A 7,028-nucleotide genomic window follows, 5' to 3' on the forward strand; every position below is an offset into this window, starting at 1 on the left:
GCGTGGCCTAAGAAGCGTGGCTCAAAGGAGAAAAAGTGTGGCCAAGAAAGGAGGAAGTGTGGTGCAACAAAACCATGAAGCTCTCTCCAAAGCTCACTAAGTGAGCGCTACACTTGCTTCCAGGAGACCAAGGCACAAAGCTCAGCTCACTTTGTGAGCTGAGCACAACACAAGGCCAAGAAATAAGGAAATGAGGAACCAAGCTCAGCTCACAAAGTGAGCATTATCGAGAGCATTGAGGAAATAATTCAAAGAAAATGATTTGCAAATGCATGCTCCAAGACTTGAACTCATGACCAAGGGGGATGGGAGAGGCGCTACTCACTAAGGAAAATAAGTAAAAAATGGCTAAATGCACTCCTCAAGGTTCGAACTCACCACCATGAGGAAACAAGGAAGCAAGGCATCACAAGAAAACCAAGGAAAAGCTCCAGCGCATGCTTCCTCCAAGTTTCGAACCAAGGACCCTTCCTTGGATGCACCAAAGCTCAGCTCACAAAGTGAGCTGAGCGCTATCCATGGGCACATGCAACACATCTTGACACGGCCAGGAAAAGAGTAGAGCGCGCATGACACGGTCCTGGGTAGCACAAAGGTTCGAACTCACCACCATGAGGAAACAAGGAAGCAAGGCATCACAAGAAAACCAAGGAAAAGCTCCAGCGCATGCTTCCTCCAAGTTTCGAACCAAGGACCCTTCCTTGGATGCACCAAAGCTCAGCTCACAAAGTGAGCTGAGCGCTATCCATGGGCACATGCAACACATCTTGACACGGCCAGGAAAAGAGTAGAGCGCGCATGACACGGTCCTGGGCAGCACAAGGCGCAACAAATTGGCACCAAGGCACCAGAGCTCAGCTCACAAAGTGAGCTGAGCTCTCCCCTGATGCACCCCAACCAACAAGACACGCTATGCAAGGCACAAAGCTCAGCTCACAAAGTGAGCTGAGCATTCCCCTGGGAGATACATGTGGGCTGAAATTGAAATTTAAAATTCCAACTTAATTCATTTCTTCACCAAATTAAAAGCCCATCCAAATTTCAATATCCAGGAATAGAAAGTGTATAAATAGGAGTTAGTTTGATGTAATTAGGACCTCTAGACTTCATTTTGAATTTTCCCTTTTTACTTGCATTTTAATTCTGAGCTTTTTGAATTTCTGAGAGAACTTGGAAGGAGAATTGATCTCTCTTCTTCTTGGTTCTTGCTTGAGCACTCTTTTATTTCCTTGCTTTGGATCTTGGGTAGAGAATTGAAGAACTTCTGTTTCAATCTCACCTTGGGATCTTGTTTATTTTCTTTCTGCATAATTGAATTTGAATTTCTGTTTACTGCTTCTTCATCTACTTTGCTTCTGCAATTTACTTTTCTTTACTTCTTTTGCAATTTCTCTTGTTGGATCTAGGAAGGGAGTGAGATCTAGATTTGTTTTCTAGTCTCTTTAATTTCCTGAGATCTTCAACACCTTTTAGAATTGCTGCAACTTAAGCACTGCTTTCCAGTTCTTTAAATTCTCAAGTCATTTTACTTTTCTGTTAAGATCTACTTCACTGCACTTAAATTTTCTCTTTTATGTTTAATGCAATTTAGTTGTTCTTGTTCAGATTCTGCTATCCTAATTTCCAATTCCTTTTATGATTCAAGCAATTTACATTTCTTGCACTTTAAGCTTCAGCCATTTACATTTCTTACAATCTAAGTTTCTACAATTTACATTACTTGCACTTTAAGAATCTGCTTCTTTACTTTCCTGCTCTTTAATTTACTGCACTTTACCCCTCCCCCTTTACTTTCCAAGCAAATTTAGTTTCTGCAAGTTACAATCACTCAACCAAATCTTGATTCGCTTGACTAAATCAACCACTAAACAAAAATTGCTCAATCCTTCAATCCCTGTGGGATCGACCTCACTCATGTGAGTTATTATTACTTGATGCGACCCGGTACACTTGCCGGTGAGTTTTGTGTTGGATCGTTTTCCACACATCACAAACCCGGTTTACTTCGGTTCTTCTCCAAACTCCAAGAGCAATCAACCAAGGCCTCTATCAACCCAATTCCATCAAGAGCAAAGGCCCAATTGAAGGCTTGAAGACCATTTGAAGAAAGTGTATAAATAGCATAGGATTTAAGTTTTTCGAGAGCTTTCTTTTCGGTTTGGATTGAGTGTACTTAGTAGAAAGCTCAACTTTACATTTAGCATTATTGTTTTAATTCAAGAGAATTTGGGAGGAGAATTGATCTCTCTTCTTCCTTGTTCTTGCCCAGCACTCTTTACTTTTCTTGTCTTTGTTCTTGGGTTGGAGAATTGAAGGAATTCTGTTTCAATCTCATCCTGAGATCTCTCTGTTTAATTTTACTGCATAATTGAATTTCCATTTCTGTTACTTGCTTCTTCATCTACTTTCTCTGCAATTTACATTTCCTTTGCAATTGCTCTTGTTGGATCTAGGAAGGCATTGAGATCTAGACTCAGTTATCTAGTCTCTTGGGTCCTGAGATCTGAATTATCATTTTACTTTCTCTGTTTAACGCTTTTCATGTTCATTTACATTTCCGTTTTAGATCCGGTTCAATCCAAGCCATCTTCTACTCTTCTATTTGTTAAATTTTACTTTTCTCTGTTTAATTTCTGCAATTCCAACTCCCAATTCCCTTTACAATTTAAGCCATTTACATTTCTTGCACTTTAAGATTCTGCAATTTACATTTCTTGCGTTCTAAGTTTCTGCCATTTAAGTTCTTGCTCTCTAAGATTTAGCACTTTAAATTTCAGTTCTCTTTAATTTCATGCAAATTACCCATTCCCTTTACTTTCCATGCAATTTAAATTCTGCAAATCACAAATCTCTCAACCAAATCTTGATTCGCTTGACTAAATCAACCACTAAACTAAAATTGCTCAATCCTTCAATCCCTGTGGGATCGACCTCACTCCCATGAGTTATTATTACTTGATGCGACTCGGTGCACTTGCTGGTTAGTTTTGTGTCGGATCGTTTTCCGCACATCACACTTGTTCACAAATTAAGAAAAAGTTAATTTAAAAAATTTAAAATTTTTCAATTTTTTATTTTTTAGATATTGTTAGAATTTTTTATTTTTCTACTGTTGGAAAAAAATTTATTTTTTAGTTTAAAAATAAAAAATAATAAATTTACAAATTTGTTGTTTACTAGATATTGTTGGATTTTATTTTATTTTCTTAATTTAAATAAAAGAATTTAATCATATAATTTAAAAATTCAAAAATAAAAAACTTAGTTTTTTAAAATTAATTAAAAAAATTTAAAACTTCTCAATTTTTTTATGTTTTGAATATTGTTAGAATTTTTTATTTTTCTACTATTAGAAAAAAATTATTTTTTTGGTTTAAAAATTAAAAAAGATAATAAATTTATAGATCTGTTGGTTACTAGATATTGTTGGACTTTATTTTAATTTTCTAATTATTATAAAAAATATTTAATAATATAATTTAAAAATTCAAAAATAAAAAACATAGTTTTTTAAAATTTTTTCTTTTTTAAAAATATTTTTCTATCTTTTTATTTACCGGATAATACTACACCCAGACAGTTGACTTTTTTTGCTGTAATTGTTTACAAATTAAGAATAAATTAATTTAAAAGATTTAAAATTTTTCAATTTTTTATTTTTTGGATATTGTTAGAATTTTTTATTTTTCTAATGTTGAAAATAAATTTATTTTTTTAGTTAAAAAAAAAAGAAATTTACAGATCTGTTGATTACTCGATATTGTTGGACTTTATTTTATTTTTCTAATTTAAATAAAATAATTTAATCATATAATATAAAAATTAAAAAATAAAAAATTTGGTTTTTTAAGATTTTTTATTTTCTAAAATATTTTTTTTATTTTTTATATTCACCGAAAAAAGCTAGACCTGTACAATTGACTTTTTTTTGCTGCACTTGTTCACAAATTAAGAATAAATTAATTTAAAAAATTTAAAACTTCTCAATTTTTTTATTTTTTGAATATTGTTAGAATTTTTTATTTTCCTACTATTAGAAAAAAATTATTTTTTTGGTTTAAAAATTAAAAAAGATAATAAATTTACAGATCTGTTGGTTACTAGATATTGCTGGACTTTATTTTAATTTTCTAATTATTATAAAAAAACATTTAATAATATAATTTAAAATTTTAAAAATAAAAAACTTAGTTTTTTAAAATTTTTTATCTTTTAAAAAATATTTTTCTATCTTTTTATTCACCAGATAATGCTACACACGGACAATTAACTTTTTTTGCTGCAATTGTTTCCAAATTAAGAATAAATTAATTTAAAAATTCAAAAATTTTAATTTTTTTTGGATATTTTTAGAATTTTTTTATTTTTCTACTATTAGAAAAAATTTATTTTTTTAATTTAAAAATTAAAAAAAATTTACAGATTTGTTATTTACTAGATATTGCTGGATTTTATCTTATTTTTCTAATTTAAATAAAAGAATTAATCATATAATTTAAAATTCAAAAATAAAAATTTAGTTTTTTTAGATTTTTAATTTTTTTTCAAAAAAAATTTTTTAACCTTTTTATTTACCGGATATTGCTACACCCGATTGTTGACTTTTTTTTCCTACACTTGTTCAAAAATTAAAAAACATTAATTTAAAAAATTTAAATTTTTAAATTTTTTATTTTTTTAGATATTATTAGAATTTTTTATTTTTCTACTGTTGGAAAAAAATATTTTTAAGTTTAAAAATTAAAAAAATATTAAATTTACATATCTGTTGTTTACTAGATATTGTTGGATTTTATTTTATTTTCGTAATTTAAATAAAAGAATTTAATCATATAATTTAAAAATTCAGATATAAAAAACTTAGTTTTTTAAAATTTTTTCTTTTTTAAAAAATATTTTTCTATCTTTTTATTTACCGGATAATACTACACCTGTACAATTGACTTTTTGTTGCTGCACTTGTTCACAAATTAAGAATAAATTAATTAAAAAAATTTAAAACTTCTCAATTTTTTTATGTTTTGAATATTGTTAGAATTTCTTATTTTTCTACTATTAGAAAAAAATTATTTTTTTGTTTAAAAATTAAAAAAGATAATAAATTTAAAGATCTGTTGGTTACTAGATATTGTTGGACTTTATTTTAATTTTCTAATTATTATAAAAAACATTTAATAATATAATTTAAAAATTCAAAAATAAAAAACTTAGTTTTTTAAAAAATTTTCTTTTTTAAAAAATATTTTTCTATCTTTTTATTTACCGGATAATACTACACACGGACAGTTGACTTTTTTGCTGCAATTGTTCACAAATTAAGAATAAATTAATTTAAAAAATTTAAAATTTTTCAATTTTTTATTTTTTGGATATTGTTAGAATTTTTTATTTTTCTAATGTTGAATAAAATATTTTTTAGTTTAAAAAAAAAGAAATTTACAGATCTGTTGATTACTCGATATTGTTGGACTTTATTTTATTTTCCTAATTTAAATAAAAGAATTTAATCATATAATATAAAAATTAAAAAATAAAAATTTGGTTTTTTAAGATTTTTTATTTTTTTAAAATTTTTTTTTAATCACCGAAAAAAGATAGACCTGTACAATTGATTTTTTTTTGCTGCACTTGTTCACAAATTAAGAATAAATTAATTTAAAAATTTTAAAACTTCTCAATTTTTTTTTTTTAATATTTTTAGAATTTTTTATTTTTCTACTATTAGAAAAAAATTATTTTTTTGTTTTAAAAATTAAAAAAGATAATAAATTTACAGATCTATTGGTTACTAGAAATTGCTGGACTTTATTTTAATTTTTTAATTATTATAAAAAACATTTAATAATATAATTTAAAAATTCAAAAATAAAAAACTTAGTTTTTTAAAATTTTTATTTTTAAAAAAATATTTTTCTATCTTTTTATTCACCGGATAATGCTACACTCGGACAATTGACTTTTTTTTGTTGCAAATGTTCCCAAATTAAGAATAAATTAATTTAAAAATTCAAAAATTTTAATTTTTTTATTTTCTGGATATTTTTGGAATTTTTTATTTTTCTACTATTAGAAAAAAAATTTATTTTTTTAGTTTAAAAATTAAAAAAAATTACAGATTTGTTATTTACTAGATATTGCTGGACTTTATCTTATTTTTCTAATTTAAATAAAAGAATTAATCATATAATTTAAAAATTCAAAAATAAAAAATTTAGTTTTTTTAGATTTTTAATTTTTTTCAAAAATATTTTTTTACCTTTTTATTCGCCGGATAATGCTACACCCGGATTGTTGACTTTTTTTGTTGCACTTGTTCACAAATTAAGAAAAAATTAATTTAAAAAATTTAAAATTTTTAAATTTTTTATTTTTTGGATTTTGTTAGAATTTTTTATTTTTCTAATTTTGGAAAAAAATTATTTTTTAGTTTAAAAATTAAAAAAATAATAAATTTACAGATCTGTTATTTACTAGATATTGTTGGTCTTTATTTTATTTTCCTAATTTAAATAAAAGAATTTAATATTATAATTTAAAATTCAAAAAAAATTTAGTTTTTTTAAATTTTTTATTTTTTAAAAGTATTTTTTTATTTTTTTATTTACCAAATAATGCTACACCTGTACAGTTGAGTTTTTTTGCAGCACTTGTTCAAAAATTAAGAAAAAATTAATTTAAAAAATTTAAATTTTTAAATTTTTTATTTTTTTGGATATTGTTAGAATTTTTTTGTTTTTCTACTGTTGGAAAAAAATATTTTTAATTTAAAAAATTTAAAAAATAATAAATTTACATATCTGTTGTTTACTCTATATTGTTGGATTTTATCTTATTTTCGTAATTTAAATAAAAGAATTTAATCATATAATTTAAAAATTCAGAAATAAAAAACTTAGTTTTTTAAAATATTTTCTTTTTTAAAAAATATTTTTCTATCTTTTTATTTACCGGATAATACTACACCTGTACAATTGACTTTTTGTTGCTGCACTTGTTCACAAATTAAGAATAAATTAATTAAAAAAATT

The sequence above is a fragment of the Arachis ipaensis genome, chromosome B3, assembly GCF_059453495.1.
Source record: "Arachis ipaensis isolate K30076 ecotype BB chromosome B3, ASM5945349v1, whole genome shotgun sequence".
Classification (NCBI taxonomy): domain Eukaryota; kingdom Viridiplantae; phylum Streptophyta; class Magnoliopsida; order Fabales; family Fabaceae; genus Arachis; species Arachis ipaensis.